This window comes from Myotis myotis, unplaced genomic scaffold, assembly GCF_014108235.1.
Source record: "Myotis myotis isolate mMyoMyo1 unplaced genomic scaffold, mMyoMyo1.p scaffold_m19_p_2, whole genome shotgun sequence".
NCBI classification, from domain to species: Eukaryota; Metazoa; Chordata; class Mammalia; order Chiroptera; family Vespertilionidae; genus Myotis; species Myotis myotis.
In genome coordinates, this window is record NW_023416324.1 from 166,954,174 (window position 1) to 166,971,926 (window position 17,753).

Consider the following 17,753-nt stretch of genomic DNA (forward strand, 5'->3'; position numbering starts at 1 on the left):
CCTGAATATCTCCTTTACCCTGGCCGGGCGGTCATATGAATTAAACAAATGGCGCCGGGGAATAACTTGGGGGCTCCGACTGTACAAGAACCAACATGATGATGGCCTCCTTTTTAAGATAAGATTAGATGTACAGGATTACAGGCCACCAGTTGCAGTAGGACCCAACACCGTCTTGTCCAGCCGGCAGCTCCCCACGAAAGAAAGGCCTCTTGCCACCACCACCGTGGCAGGAACTAGCCCAGCCTCCAGGGAGGAACAGGCCAACCCCATAGAACTAGAGACAAACTCAGGTCAGAGGCTATTAGGCTTGGTAGAGGGGGCCTTTAGTTCTTTAAACATGTCCAAGTCTAACCTAACTGAGTCTTGCTGGCTCTGCCTAACTACAGGGCCCCCCTACTATGAGGGCATAGCCTTCCAGGGAAACTATACCAACACCACCAGCCATGACCACTGTTCGTGGGGACAGCAGGGGAAGTTGACCCTTACTGAGGTCTCAGGGCAAGGCACATGTATAGGACAAGTGCCAAAGGACCGCCAGCATCTCTGCAAGGAGAACCTGGCATATCCCTCCTCTGCAAGCTATTACTTAGTGCCCCCAACAGGGGGATGGTGGGCCTGTAGTACGGGACTTACTCCATGTTTAGCAGCCCAGGCCTTTAACCGTTCTCAAGATTATTGTATCCTTGTCCAACTAGTCCCCAGGATCATGTATTATCAAGCTAATGCATTTGAAAAAGAATTTGACTCCTATTCTCCTTCCCATCGGGATAAACGGGAACTTGTTTCACTGACCTTGGCTGCTCTCCTAGGTCTAGGGGTCGCGGCAGGAGTAGGAACAGGGACAACAGCCCTCATTAAAGGCCCCACCTATACTGAGGAGCTCAGAGCTGCTATAGATGAAGACCTCAAACATATAGAGCACTCCATAACTAAACTTGAGGAGTCTCTAACCTCTTTGTCTGAAGTAGTCCTACAAAATAGGAGAGGACTAGATCTCCTATTCTTAAAGGAGGGAGGGCTGTGTGCAGCTCTCAGGGAACAATGCTGTTTCTACGCTGATCATTCAGGGGTGATAAAGGATTCCATGTCAAAACTTAGGGAGAGATTAGAAACTCGCAAAAGAGAGCGAGAAGCCAAACAAGGCTGGTTTGAAGGTTGGTTTAACAGCTCACCGTGGTTCACAACCCTGATATCCTCTCTCGTGGGACCCCTGATCATTTTACTCCTCCTTTTGACATTCGGGCCATGCATAGTAAACCGCTTAATCGCCTTCATCCAGGACCGGATTAGTGCAGTTCAGGTAATGGTCCTCCAACAGCGGTATCAGCCTGTACCCTCAAACATTAGCCTGTAGTTCCATGATTGGAACTTCCCACAAGAAAAGGGGGGAATGTAAGGCCGCTGAAAAACCCCCCCCTTTCCCCCTGGACCAGCTTTTCCAGTAAGCTCTGGTTAATGTAAAGATTAAAGAGAACTTCCCCCTCCTGACCTTTCCCGTAAAGCTCTGGCGCCCTGATCTGGTCATAGCATAGTTATCTTATCACTCCTCGGGATCGGCCTGCGCATACCAGACCACCCTGGCCCCTTAGGAAATGAGTCAACTAATAACAAAGACCTGTCCCTGTAAAAGATGAGTTATGAGTTAACTGGTAACCCAGTTCCCTGTTTTCCGGCCACCTGCGTGTGGTTTTTGCCTTTATAAACCCGTGTTCTGCAATTGCTCGGGGCTCCAGTCAGCCAGCACTTCCCTCGGGTTGCTGCCTGTCTGGCTGCGAGTCCCTGCGCCGCGCTTGTAATAAAAAGAAACCTCTTGCTCTTGCATCAAGTTCTGGTCTCTGCGCTTGATTTGGGGCCGTCGCCTCTTCCGTCGGATACACCGGGGGTCCTGGGACCCTACAGTATCTCTTCTTATAATGACACAATCCTCATCAAAGAGACCCCCACACCTTATAACCTCATCTAATCTAATTACCTCCTTATAAGCTGTATTTTCATATACACTCTCATTGGGGTTTAGGCAACATATGAATTTTGGAAGGGCACAGTTCAATCCATAGCAATAATACTCTTTATATCCACCATCATCCTTCTATCTTTCTACTATCCCCCTGGTCATGCTGATGATTTAGGTGGAGGCAGGTACTCGCTCTCACTGCCAATAACAAAGATGTGTCTTTTGAAAGGAAAAGAGGAGGCAAAGTACCTATTTTATTTTCTGTTGTGTTTCTTTATGACGTCAGGAAAGGTCCATAGGACAAAATCAACTCAGTACATGTCAACTAACATTGATGACTCTCTTTGAGAGACATATAGAAATATCAACATTACTTGACTTGAACTGAGTAGTTCAACTATTGAGTAGTTGTACGGATCCACAATTTTTTATCTGCAATTACAAAATCTAGAAAGCTCCAAAATCTTACCATTTTCTTTAAATGTGCAGCAAACTTACCTGGTGGCAAAACCTGACCTGTTCTGATGTGAGGCTGCTGATATATTTAGTATCCAACTTAGTGAGCCTATTCCTGTGTTTTGCTGAAGAAATAGTAAAGCATTTGACTATGGGGTCTGCCCCAGATCCTACTAAGGTATCTATACTAATAATAGAGGAATATGCAAATTGTCTGGGACACTGTCACAGTAACAGTAATGACCGAACAGCAGGCTGCATGGGGTGACCAGGCCAGCAAGGGGGCAGTTAGGGGCACCAGGCCAGTAGGGGGGGCAGTTAGGGGTGACCAGGCTGGTGGGGGGGGACAGTTAGGGGCAACCAGGCCAGTGGGGGGCAGTTTGGGGGCAACCAGGTTGGTAGGGGGGGCAGTTGGGGGCAACCAAGCTGGCGGGGGAGGGGGAAGTTAGGGGTGATCAGGCCGGCAGACAGAGGCGGTTAGGGGTAATCAGGCTGGCAGGAGGGCAGTTTGGGACGATCAAGCAGGCAGGCAGGTGAGCAGTTAGGAGCCAGTAGTTCCGGGTTGGAGAGGGTGCAGGCTGGGCTGAGGGGACACCTCCTGCCCCCATGCATGAATTTCATGCACCAGGCCTCTAGTTTAAAATATATTAAGAAAGGTACTGGATTGTATTTCTAGAATCCAAATGAGTATGAATTCTTAAAACACATATGGCCCCAAAGATTTTAGATAGGGAAACTAGAGTTTGTAGTAAAGTAAATCTACTCCAAGGATTGAAATTATGTGTAATACAGTAGGAGCGGAAAAAGCAAGGTGAAGCAGAAGTGATTGTTTGGCCAAAGTTCCCAGGAAATGAGCTGTTGCTGAAGCCATCAAAACAGGTATGAGAAGAAAGTGACTGAGTTGTGCAGAATTGGCAATTCTACATCTGCCTGCCTCCAATTACTGCAAATGGGGTCATGGAATTCTTCAAATGAAAATTTTAGGTCAAAATATGTGGATCTGTATTATACAGGATTCAGAAGAGAAGAACCAGGGTTATTTGAAACAGCAATAGAATGCAGTCATTTCAATCATTTGGTGATGTTGTCTCACCTGGCACGTTGACCTCCAGCCTACATTTGCGGTTTCCTTCTTATTTATCTCATCTTCTTGGAACTTGGCCAGATCACTCAATCTGTGCCTCGTTTAGTTCATTTCAGCATGGATGGTGTGAATAGCTTTCCTTATCATGTTCTGGCCCAATGCATATAATATCATTTTAAAAAGACTTCAAGTCCCACATAGGGCTTGTATGGGAGGTTACTTGATAACACAGCCTTTGGTTCCAATGGAGAGACTTCTGGGTTGGGGACGGGGAGAGTTGGGAGTCATGATGTTACTTTCAACCTTGGTATTAATTTCCAGTGTGACCTTGAGCATGTTACTTCCTCTCTCTAAACTTGTTTCCTCATTTAGAAAACAAGAGGCTTGGAACTTATAACCTCTGATATGATTAGATCAACCATGGTTATTATAAAAGGACCCCAGTTTGTTCAGCAGTTTGTAATATATAAACAACTTTCACATACATGAAGTCATTGCATACTTACAACAAACCCATTAGTATATGTTGGGCAACTAGGTATTATTTTTCCCTTCTAAAGAAGTTCAGAGAGAAGGGAAGTGACTTGACCAAGGTCACAGAGCAAACTAGTTCTAGTAAAGATAGAACCAAATCAGATTTTCTGACTCCCTAATTGCACAGCCTGTATTTTTCCACTCTGTCTCACTACTTCACTAGTTTCAGAGAATAGCTTCATGAAAATGCATGCACACCTGTTTGTTCACAACAGAGAAGAGCATTACTCATGACCAATTGTAGGCAGAAAAATTGCTTATACCTTGTTTGGATTTTAGTAGTTGTTGGCACCGGGCTCAGAGCAGGAGCTTGGGTAGTTACAGATGAGGTGAAGAGGGTCTGAGTATGATAGCACCCATGAAGTGCTGAACCAGAGCACACTGGGAGAATGCAAAGGAGGCCAGGAAACTGGGATGAGGTGCCTCGGTCAAGTGGAGATAGCGGGAGCATTCCTAGGGAAAACACACTTGTGACCAGCATCATGTCCAAAGCCTTCCAAAGCCTAGTTAGAGTCTGGGTTGATTAGCATTTTTTACTGAAAGGCGCGCCGCCCGCCTCTCCGGGCGGTGCAGGAAGAGGAGTCTGGCCGCTGGGCTCTGAAATCCCTCCGCGCCCGCCGTAGGGCCTGGCCTCCCCGGAGCGGGTCCGAGTGTCCGGACCGGCTGCGTGGTGGCCGGCGGCGGGCCGAGGGGTGGGGCCGGGCGGCGACAGACCACGGGGGAGGTCATGGGAGCGGAAGGCCTCACCGCCTGGCTCTTTCCTCCCTTCCCCCGTGGTCGGCTCCCCGCTTGCCCGCGCTGGGGCCGGGGGTCCATGCGGCCCTTGGGGCCCGGTCGGGGGGACCGGGGCCTGCGTGGGCCGACCGCCGGGCCCCATGGGGGGGGGCATTGGCTCCCCGGCCAACGGCAGGAGCCCGGCGTGGGCTGCCACCCGCCCGCTGCCCCCCAGACCGGGCCCAGTGCAGCAGCGGCGGCAGCGGAGTGGGGCGCCTGCCCTAGCTCGGGGAGGCCGCCATGCTGCAGTGCACCAGCCCCATGGGCCGGGCCTGCTCCGAGCGGATGCCGCTCCTCCAGAGCTGGGCCACTCCACCGGCCGCACCCCGTTTGCTGGGCCTGTGCCGCCCAGACGCGCTGGAGTCCCAGTCTGCCCGCAGGCCAGCTGCGGGTGCTGTGCGGGGGGGGGGCCATCCTGCCTTGTGGCAAGTTCGAGTGGCAGCGGCAGGAGCCGGACAAGGACTGCGCCCTCCATCTTGCCTTGGGTCTTCCATCTTGGGACAGAGCCATGTGCGCCCTCCATCTTGCCTTGGGTCCTCCATTTTGGGACGGTGCCATGTGCTTCCTCACGGGAAGAAGCCGCTGCTAGCCACACCCAGGATTTCTCTGGACTAACCAATAATAATCAAGGGAAGTGCACGCCATCACTATGACCACATCCTGTACCGACTCGCGCCTGGCCAATCGGCGGGGCCCACAGTCCCCTCTCCTGCCCTCACTCCACCCCCCTTTAAAACCCCCTGTCCCATCAGGCCTCGCTCTCTCGGCCACTGGAGCTTGCCGTTGCATCGGTGAGTGTGGCAGGGGAGTCAAACCTAGGTTTGAAATAAATGACTCTTTGCTTTTGCATCGGACTGACTGGCTCCCTGGAGGTCTTGGGAACTTTGAAATCTGGGCACAACATTACCTTTAGACTATATTGTATTTTGGTAGAAAATACCCCAGAAATGTTATATCTTTTCTAAGTCAAGATACTGGTTTTCCTTGATAGTTGACAAGCTATTGGCAGATGCAATTTCAGAAATGTATGGGACAGAAGAGCAAAAAGAAGAGGTCATACCTCTGTGAGCCTTGGTTTCTTCATCTGTGAATGAGTCTGCATTCAAGGCCCCTGCCACCTGGCTCAGCCTCGTCTGACAGCTCTTCTCTGTACACTCCACACCAGAAAACCAAGCTCTTCTCTCTTGCCCATGAGGCAACTCAACTCTGCTTATGCTCCTCTTAGCCCTCCTCTCCTTGATTTGTGTTCTTCGTGATTCTAATCCTCCTTGTTTTTAAGGCCAGCACAAATATGACGGAGATTTCCCTGAACTTCCTAACTGGTATTTGGCACTCCTCCCTAACTTACCATTTACTTGTCTGACAGGCAGATGATATTTAAAATTTTTCACCTTGTACCATAGCTGTTTGTTACATGTCCTGTGCTGTAGCCCAACTGGGATCCTTGATGACAGACACATCACTGTGTCCCATCCCTTCCCCCGAGCTGTGCACTTACTCCACAGTGAAGGAAGAGCTTAATAAATATCTGAATGAATGGGGGGACGAATGCATTCCAAGGCCCTCTTTAACACCAGCTCTATGATTTAGGAGACATAATACCTGTTTTGAAGCAATGCTGACGAGAATCCACTTATAAGTAAGATATTTTTTACAAAGTTATTAAATCAAAAACAGTTTTGGCTGAATGGTTGCTCTTTCTTTAAAGTGAAACCCACTTAAACGTAGGTGCCATGTCATAGAAAAAAATGCTGCCTGGCGATTTTCCTGGGAAGAGTTAATTTTGAGATCGTGTTCTGTTCTTTACTAGTTCTGTGATTGTAGACAAGTCACATCACTTTTGTGAGTCCTATTTCTTCAACCTGAAGGAATGAGATCTCTTTCTCAGGGCTTTGGGGAGGAGTTAATGTGATAATAGATGTGAAAGTGCTTTGCAAACTGTAAAGAACTTCACATTTAAAAGGGGTTATTATTATCATTATCATTATTATTATTTTAGCAGTCATTACCATGGAGCATAAATGCAGTCTCTGGAGCTCCTTTGAGGCTCTAAGGGTACAGACTGTATTTAGAAGTTCATATCATCCCCAATATGAGGTTGAATAACAGCCAATCAATGCTAATAGCCTTGGGTCCTTATTTACAGAGTGCCCTTCGTCTGAGCTCAAGAGCTGTTAAAAGTGGATCCATCATTCCTCAGTCAATTTCCATTCCGTCATCCATTCAGCAAATAGTTACTGTATGCCTACCATGTGGTGGGCAGTATTTTGGACAGTGACTGGGTTGCTGATATTGTTAATGCCCTGTTACATTATGGGAGACTGAAGAACCATAGAAGAAAAGGGACTTTTACAAACAGGGTGGAGGTCAGGGGTGCCGCCCTGAGATTGGGGTAGGTAGGTAGTGGCCTACATTGTGCTGAAAATTACTGTTTTATGAACTGAAGTGAGCCCCTTTGGTCTCAGAGTCACAAATCTTCATCTAAAGCAAATCAGGCCTTTGCCTGATTTGCTGAGAATGAGAAATGATGTCATTGACTGAAAGGCACATTGTGTGACCCAAGTTACATGGGTTAGGTTTCTGAACTGCTTTGGTCGGCTCAATTTCGGATGCTTTGGAAAGAAAAGTTTAAATGTAGTTATTGATCGGGAGAGATTTGCCTCTGTCCCAGAGCTGACTCCTGCAAAGCCTGCACCTGGCTGCAGACATATCACCCAGAATTGCAATTTCGCTTTTATCCTCCAGAGAGAATAGGCTCTTTTTTTTTCAAGTGGAGGATTTTTCAGATGCTGGGATAAAAGCTCCCCTTTCATGTGCTGATGACTCAGAGAGCAGGGAGTCAGCAAGGATGTGGTAAGCCAGCCCAAGGTGCTATCAGGGAGCTGAGGTATGTTTCCCATTTTCAGCTTTGTGGTCTCTCAAAGACATTTCTTTCCTCAGCTTTAGAATAGCCCTAGCAGTTTTAGCCAGACCAAGAACATACCATAGGTCATTTGTATCACTTTCAATGATATGATTGTTGATGGTCAATTTGATGTCTCTAGGGAATATAGACCTTGAGAAAGACACAGAGGTGACAGGACCTTCACTCTCCCAAAGCTCACTATGGGACACTTAAGAACATACAAAAATAGCCTGGCTTGTGCAGCTCAGTGGTTTAGCATTGACCCATGAACCAGGAGATCATATTTGGATTCCCAGTCAGGGCACATGCCCAGGTTGCAGGCTTGGTCCCCATGGGGGAGAAGCATGCAGGAGGCAGCTGATCAATGATTCTCTCTCATCATTAATGTTTCTATCTCTTTCCCCTTCTCTCTTCTTCTCTCTGAAATCAATAAAAATGTATATTTTTTAAAAAAATTCTTTATTGTTAAAAGTATTACATATGTCTCCCTTTTGCCCCCATTGACCTCTCCCTGGCTGTTCCCACCCCCATCACATACCCTCACCCCCCTATTGTTTGTGTCTGTAGGTTATGCTTATATGCATGCATACAAGTCCTTTGATTGCTCTCTTACCCAACCCCCGACCCCCATCTTCCCTCTGAGGTTGGACGGTCTGTTCAATGCTTCTATGTCTCTGGATCTATTTTTATTTATTAGTTTATGTTGTTCATTATATTCCACAAATGAGTGAGATCATGTGATATTTATCTTTCTCTGACTGACTTATTTGGCTTAGCATAATGCTCTCCAGGTCCATCCATGCTGTTGCGAATGATAAGAGTTCCTTCTTTTTTACAGCAGCATAGTATTCCATTATGTAGATGTACCACTGTTTTTTAATTCACTCATCTGCTGATGGGCGATTAGGCTGTTTCGAAATCTTAGCTTTTGTAAATTGTGCTGCTATGAACATAGGGGTGCATATATCCTTTCTGATTGGTGTTTCTGATTCCTTGGGATATATTCCTAGAAGTGGGTTTACTGGGTCAAATGGCAGTTCCATTTTTAATTTTTTGAGGAAACTCCATACTGTTTTTCACAGTGGCTTCACTAGTCTGCATTCCCACAAGCAGTGCATAAGGGTTCCTTTTTCTCTACATCCTCTCCAGCACTTGTCATTTGTTGATTTGTTGATGATAGCCATTCTGACAGGTGTAAGATGGTACCTCATTGTTATACTGTGTTCATGGATTGGTAGAATCAACATCATTAAAATGTCCATACTACCCAAAACAATCTATAGATTCAGTATAATCCCCATTAAAATACCAATGGCATCTTTCACAGACCTAGAACAAACTCTCCGAAAATTCAGATGGAATAAAAAAAAAGACTCCAAATAGCTGCAGCAATCCTGAGAAAGAATAACAAAGGGATCACAATATCAGATATCAAACTATATTACAAAGGTACTGTTCTCAGAACTGCCTGGTACTGACACAAAAGACAGACATATAGACCAATGGAACAGAACAGAGAACCCTGAAATCAATTCAAGCCATTATGCTCAATTAATATTTGACAAAGGAGGCAAGAGCATACAATGAAGTCAAGACAGTATCTTCAATAAATGGTGTTGGGAAAATTGGACAGATACATGCAAAAAGATGAAACTAGACTACCAACTTACACTACACACAAAAATAAACTCAAAATGGATAATGGACTTACATGTAAGATGGGAAACCATAAAAATCTTAGAAGATTCCATAGGCAGCAAAATATCAGACATATCTCTTAGCAATATCTTTACCGATACAGCTCCTAGGACAATGGAAACTAAGGAGAAAATAAACAAATGGGACTACATTAAAATAAAAAGCTCTGCACAGCAAAAGAAACCATCAACAAAACAACAAGAAAGCCCACTGCATGGGAGAACATATTTGCCAATGTTATCTCTGATAAGGGTTTAATTTCCAACATTTACAGGGAACTCATACAACTTAACAAAAGGAGGATAAACAATCCAATCAAAAAATGGGCAAAGGACCTAAATCGATACTTTCAAAAGAGGACATACAGAAGGCCAAGAGACATATGAAAACATGTTCAAAGTCACTAATCATTCTAGAGATGCAAATCAAGAAAAACATTTTTTGTTTAAAAAAAGGAACATATAAAAATAATTAGAAGGGGCCACTCATTCAACTAATAGTTCCTGATGAAATTTGTTTACCCAAATTATACAATGAGTAAAAATGATTTATTTGGTGGAACCAGAAAAGGTTTTTCATTTTGTTCTATTTCTAGAATATGATATCTATACTAATAAAAAGATAATATGCTAAAGATAATATGCCAGGTGTCTTCCAAACTTCCTTCTGAACAAAGCCACGGTGGCTGAGGCTGAGGCAGAGGTGGTTAGGGGTGATCAGGCTGTCAGGGGAGAGCATTTAGGGGCATCAGGCAGGCAGGCAGAGCGTTTAGGGGCAATCAGGCAGGCAGGCAGATGAGCGGTTAGGAGCCAGCGGTCCCAGATTGTGAGAGGGATGTCCGACTGCCAGTTTAGGCCCAATCCCATAGGGGTCCCAGATTGGAGAGGGTGAAGGCCAGGCTGAGGGACACCCCCCCATGCACGAATTTTGTGCACTGGGCCTCTAGTTTAGAATAATTTTGTAGATAATTAAGAAGAATTTGAGGGAAAAAATATTGTTCAATTGATATAAAGTTTCAGTCATGCCAGATAACTAAGTTCTAGAGATCTACTGTACAACACAGTACCTGTAGGATATCACAGTAATATTGGATTGTGCATTGAAACATGTGGTAAGAGGACAGATCTCATGTTCAGTGTTCTTAACACACACACACATACACACACACACACACACACACACACACACACACACACACGAACACACACACCAAACAACAAAAATAAAGAGATTCAAATAAACGTTTGGAAGTAACCCTGATTTGGTTTCAGAGGTGTATGCATTTGTAAAAACTCACCAAACTATATAAATTTAATATGTGGAGTTCTTTGCATATCAATTATATCTCAGTAAAGCTGTTAAAGAAAGATTGGTTGGTGAACAATGTGCTAGACATCGAGAGGCAGAAGCTTTTCCTGGGCACCTAGAGTGGTCCTGTTAGGGTAGTTGGAGAGTACAACAGGCAGGTGCTATGGGAAAAGTTTTTGTCAGTCACGTTAACAGCCAGCTTAACTTCTGCTTAATTGGATACACAAAACTGTAAAACTTTGAAAGTACTATGTGGAAGCATTTAATGATTACCCATCACAAACTAAATCCTTGGTCTAGAGTTTCTATTTCACAATTCATCCAGTCTCTCATGTGTCATAGATTTCTCTGAGCAACTTGAAATTCTACCTCTTCTCAGAATATAAATGACATTAAAATTCCTGATGAATGAAGGCTCAGAAAAATCTACCATAATGGTCTTTCTAATCACTGTTTTAGTTGGGGTTTGGTATAATTACCATTAATACTTTTCTTGCTTTTGGCAAAATGACCCTAGAAACTCAATAACCATAATGGGTTATTAGTTTTATTTGATAAATAATATCTGGGCTTGAATGAAACAAAAAAAATAAAAAGGAAACTCCTCTATCTCCCTTTTGATTATGTTCCCTTGAATCACAGAAACATTTCTTCTTGGTTTAAATGTAAGGAAATACATAGGTACATTGTTAGAAGTAGTTTCCCCTTGTTCTTCATTTTATATGAAGACTAGAGGCCCAGTGCATGATTCGTGCACCAGTGGGGTCCCTTGGCCTAAACCAGCTCTCCAACATTCCCCAAGGGGTCCTGGATTGCGAGAGGGTGGTTCTCAGGTGACACACCCCAGAATTGGTCTCCCTCCTCTCTGGTTCCAGGTGCATCACCCCAGAACTGCAGCTGCCAAGTCACTGCAGCTCGGCAGCTCCTGTGTTGAGCGCCTGCCCCCTGGTGGTCAGTGCACATCATAGCTACTGGTTGGACAGTCAAATGGTCAGATGGTTGGTTAGGCTTTTATATATATATAGACTAGAGGCCCAGTGCACAAAATTTGTGCACAGGGGTGTCCCTTAGCCTGGCCTGCACCCATACGGATAGGGCCTAAACTGTTAGTTAGACATCCTTCTCACAATCTGGGACTGTTGGTTCCTAACTGCTCACCTGCCTGCCTATCTGTTTACCCCTAACCACTCTGCCTGCCTGTCTGATTGCCCCTAACCACTCTGCCTGCCTGCCTGATCACCCCTAACTGCCTCTTCCTCAGCCCCCACCACCATAGCTTTGTCCAGAAGATGTCCGGAAGACATCTGGTCTAGTTAGCATATTATTCTTTTATTAGTGTAGACTGCAATATTGCTAGTGATTTAGTATATTTACCTAGTTGTCTAGTTTACTTCCAAGTAATATATCCACTTTTAAGTATTTCTGTTTCAAATTCTTTAAGAAGTTCATCAAATGATTACCTGTATGTGTGTACATATATAGATCCACATTAAAAAAAAAATATCCTTGTCCCAAACTAGTGACAGTGAGAGAAGTGTGGAATAGTGGATTGGGTTTGGGCCAGGGATGCAGGAGGAATGGATTTTCTGTCACTTACTAGCTTTGTGATAGTCGAGTCACATACTTGCATGGGCCTCAATTTTCCTTCAGGACCACCCTCTCTTCCTGCCTTCAAGTAATATTTATTATTGTCTATTAGGTGCACTCTACTAGATATTGTGCCCATGACTCCACAGTGCTTTACCTCATAAAGGTTACAAAGTTTGAAAGGGGAGACCTAAGGTACCTAGAACTTTAAGTCACGAAAGAGGAATGTTCAGTGTTCTATGAGAACCCAGGGCGGGGAACATCAAATCACAAAGGAACAAAGCTCCCTGGAGGGCCTGACACCTATGCTGATTTTTGAATGAGCTAGAAAAAAAGGGAGCATGAAGTTTGACGTCTTCACAGGCAGGGAGAGCAGCACAGATGAACACAGATACATGACACAGAATGACATATTTAGGGAAATAATGGGAGATTCATGGTTGGAAAAAAGGGCAGGCACAGGTAGAAGTGGGACATGAGGCTGGAACTGTAGCAGTGAGAATGCTACTGCTGTTACATAACTAATTTTTTGTTATTGTTAATCTTCATCCGAGGATATGTTTTTCATTGATTTTTTTTTTTTTTTTGAGAGAGAGAGAGAGAGAAAGAAAGGAAGGGAGGGAGGAAGGGAGGGAGGGAGGAGGAGAAAGAGACAGAGAGAAACATTGATGTGAGAGAGACACATTGATTGGTTGCCTCCTGCACATGCCCTGATTGGACTGGGGAATTTAACCTGCCACCCAGGTGCATGCCCTTGACTGGGAAATGAATCTGCGACCCCTTCAGTGTGTGGGCCAGTGTTCAAACCACTAAGTACCACAGGCCAGGGCTACATATCTACCTTTTTTTATTGTATTGAAAATACAAGTTAAGCATACTTGTAGAGTTTAAAGATTGACAAAATTAGTGTTTCAGAGTGCCTAGGTTTTTACCAAATAGTCACTTCTAATACATATCACACCATTTCTTAAATGTAAACAAGTTTTTAAAAGATCTGGTGGCTTAACTGAGACCTATTAACAATGTCAATAGCTGAGGGTATGAAACTGATGATATCCTTCCATTATATAAAATTTTACAACTGGTCATTTAAATATTCACCAAAGTGCGTTGATAAACTTCTCCAGCTATTAGCATATTCTTGAGAATAATAGGAGTTCACCATCTTGGTAATATTTATCATACTTTAGTTCTTCTGAGACTAGGCAGTCAGGATATTTTAATTTCTTGGCACAATTTCATGAGCATTCAAATTAAAACAATTTTTCATGTTTATTGTAGCAGTAACATATTAAAAAATAAACAGAAATGAATTGGAGAAAAAGTTAAAGTTAGAAATTGCATTGGGAGAGAAGCATTGAGATTCAGTTCACCCATGATTACAGATTCCAACCACATGTGAAATTCAGCCACATTTGTGAGCTTTACTTACTTGTATCCTTGTGAGCCTTAGGAATAATCATTCACAAACTTGAACATTTGTAGGATTAAATGTAATATATACAAAGTGCATAGTATGCAGTGTAAGTGGTAAATAAATTATACTATCACTTTTCAGGCTCTGTGCCAAGTGCCCTCTTGACCATGCCTCCAGGGTAGGGCAGATGGAAAAGGTGAGGCAATGGGACTTCTAGGGGAGCAGACACCCTGGAAGAGGTAGAGCTGGAAGGGCTTTCTGAAGGTTGTTCTAGAACTCATGGACTTAAGGAAGAAAGATAAAAGCACAGCTTGGAGGTCAAAAGTTGGATCTTGCATCATGCTGATTAAGGACATAATTAAATGCAAGTCAGATGGAAAGCTCGTGGCAACTAGAGAGAAGAAACCCAGGATCAAATTGCTGAGTGTATGAGGTCAAAGGATGAATATCTAAATTTGCCTGTGGCCACAGTTTGTTTTGTGCAGTTTCAACAACTGAAAAGTCAAGGTTGTACCCTCAAAGAAACTGCATAGGAAAGGATAGGTCTGGAGGAAAACATATAAGCAAGATACAGTCTTTGAAGTCAAAGAGCTATGCCTGATTGATCAAATAAACATGAAAATAGTAAATGCTAAGTCCAAGGGAGAGCATACCAAGATATTTAATAGAGGGAAATAAGTTACCCTGGATGGCCCTTCCATTCAGACAACTCTGTTCCAACATTTGTAAAAACTACCTGAAATGGTCAAGGCCATAGGGGCAGAAATTAAAATTGGTCTCTCAGATATGATAATGGTGATGTTCTAATCAGGAATCTTGAATGTTAAGGCTCCATCCTCAATTCAGTCCCTCTTTTAAAAAAATGTTTTATTGCCTTTAGAGAGAGAGGAAGGGAGAAGGAGAGATAAAAATAGATCAGCCATCTCCTGCACACCCCCCTACAAGCCCCAACCCTGGCATGTGCCCTAACGGAGAATTGAACCAACAACCTTTTGGTGCATGGGATGACGCTCAACCAACTGAGCTACACCCGGCCCAGTACCTCTTTTCTCCACTCCAGCAACACCAAACTAGTTGTTCACATCAAATGTACTCTATAGCCTCTCTCTACTTAGAGTTTAGTGCTAAAACTTCTGCCAGAAATGGCTTTCTCTTCTTTACTGGAATGGCCTTTTAATCCTTCAGGGTGTCCTGCCCCTTCTCTAACTGCTAAAGAAATGTACTCCCTCTCTTGAGCTCCTGTAGCACTAGTTTATTCAAATACTAGTGGTGAGAGATGTCCTACCTACCACATATATGGCCTTGAGGCATGTGCAAAGATTAAACATTTAAATTCTGGAAATAACTAGTTGGGTTTCTAACTCTATAGCACGCTGACTCTTTACTTTGGGCAAATAACATATCATCTTGGAGCCTCAGTTCCTTATCAGAGTTATTATGGTGATTTAATTAGGTAGTGCATATAAAGCACCCAGCATGATATGAGACAAAAATTGAGAAGTTTGTTAAATTCAATGTATAATATAAATACGTATACATATAAACTAGCCTAGGATCTTAAAATAGGCTTTAGGGACTACCTTCAACTTGAGGAAGAAGTTTGACTTCCTACATCGTCATACTGTCCTTTAGGTAGGTTTTCTGATGCCACACCAGAGCAAGTCATTCTCCTCTCAGCACTTTTATGAGTGATAAAATTGTGACATTTTAATCTTATTGGATACATAATTCATGGAGAAAGATGCTTAACTTAATTTCATAAACTTATGTGATTTTTCTCAGTGTTGATATCTCTTCTGAATTCTGATTTTCAGCTTACAATTAAGATGGATAAACTATTACATTCAAAAAATTTCTTTCATTTTTGTTTCATTTATGAATTTAAACAATTTTTAAATAGTTTACTGAATTTTAGAGAGAGAGGAAGGTAGAGAGAGAGAAAGAGAGAAACATCAATGAGAGAGCATAACACCGACAAGCTGACTCTTGCTTGCAGCCTACCAGGGATCAAGTCCACAACCTGGGCATGTTCCCCTTGACCGGGGAACTAACCAGCAACCTCCTAGTTCATAGAATGATGCCCAACCAACTGACCACACTGGCCAGAGCCATTTTTGTTGCATTTAGATCCCCCTGGTCCTCCATTCAGGACCTAGGTAATACTTGTTGCATAATCTCCACCCTTTAAGATAATTAAGAAACAAAAGTCATAGCAGCATCGAACATACTGTCCAGCCTATGAGGGAAGGCAGGGGGTAAGGGGGTAAGAGATCAACCAAAGGACTTGTATGCATGCATATGAGCATAACCAATGGTCACAGACGGGGGGTGGGGGTAGTGGTGAGGGCATATGCTGGGGGGGGGGGCAACCAGGGAGAGGTCAATGGGGGGGGGGAAGGAGACTTATGTAATACCTTAAACAATAAAGAATTTAAATAAAAAAACACAAAAAACTCAATTGTAAGAAGGAACCATTCTCTTGGTGATTCTCCCATCTACATCTGTACTGCCCCCAAATGCCTACTTTCTGTACTTCTAAGACATTATCTTTTGGCACAATGATCTGGAGCAAATAATGCTGAGTATAATAATAGCAAATGATTTGGCATGTGCATCAATGTGGAAATGGGTTTACAAATACACAGTAATGTATCCTACAAGAATATGTCATCTTTTTAAATGTGCTTTTCTAACATACTTACGTTCAGTTGAGAAAACACCACATCCATTATTAGAAGGATAGAGTGGCTCTTTGTATTCTGGGAGGATTCTTGACAGATGATTGCTATATTTAGCCAGGGAAGCTAACATCTCACTTAAGGAGGGGAGGAAAAACTCTCTATTCAGGGATAAAACCAAGAATTTAGGTATTTTAAGTTTCCTGCTTAAAGTGAGAAATAATAAGTGGGACAAAACTAAAGGAAGTGGGTAACAGGATCAAGCAGTAACGTTTACTTATATTCAAAACTTGATACTAGAAAATAAAAATCCATGGAATATTTGCCATTCATGCATTCTTCTTTTCTTGACTGAGTTAGGATGCTAGTTCAGCTCATGAAGGTCTATGAGCAAGGAGATTGTTAACGAGGAGTGTGTGTGTGTGTGTGTGTGTGTGTGTGTGTGTGTGTAAGTGGTATTGGGGGAGGGGGAAGTAAACTGTTAGGGAGGTGGGAAATCCTAAGACTAGAGGGAGAAAAAAGAAAGAGTGAAGAAAGCTGAAGTATAAGAGACAGAAGTAGAGACCTCTGTTTCTCCAACCTGGAGGTTCAGAGAGAAAAAAGCAAGAATAAGTAGATCCAGTGTAGAAAATGCAGTGATATTCAAAGCTCACTTTTATTTGCACCTGGGGTATAATGAATGAATGAACCAACTGTATTAAAAGTTTTAGAAACTGGACCTTCATTCATTTGTCACTCACTGATTGTTTCATTATTACTCTCTGCTTATTAAGTTCTGGGCACTCTGCTATGTGATAGGAATACCTCATCTTTATAGAGAGACAGACATATAAGTAAAAGAGAGATATGAATGAGAAATACTGAAAATACAATGAAGATTCAGGGGGTTTCTAGGGAGAACATTTTAACTGGATTTTGAATAAAAAAGAAGTGTCCTAGGTTGAGAAGGAGTGAACCCAAAGGTTCCATCTAATTCAATAGCTCTATGAAACTGAGTTTGTCGTCCTTTATTTATTACAGCCTTGAGTCATCTGCCAGCTTGGATTATTGGCATGATGTAAGGGGAGACAAAGAAAGAAACAAGTAAAAAGTTTAGAGGAGAAAGAGGCATTGAGGCAAATGGAAAGAGACTATTCGGATAGGATTTGTAACTCTTCATTTAGTGGTTGAATGACATTAATGGGGCCTAGTAGACTACTCTTTCTTCACTTCAACCTAGTCTCTGTTTTGTACTCAACTGCTTTGTACTTAATCAACACAGGGAATAAAGAGATTGTAAGATAGCCGGCCAGTGTGGCTTCGTGGTTGAGCATCAGCCTATGAACCATGAACCAGGAGGTCACGGTTTGATTCCT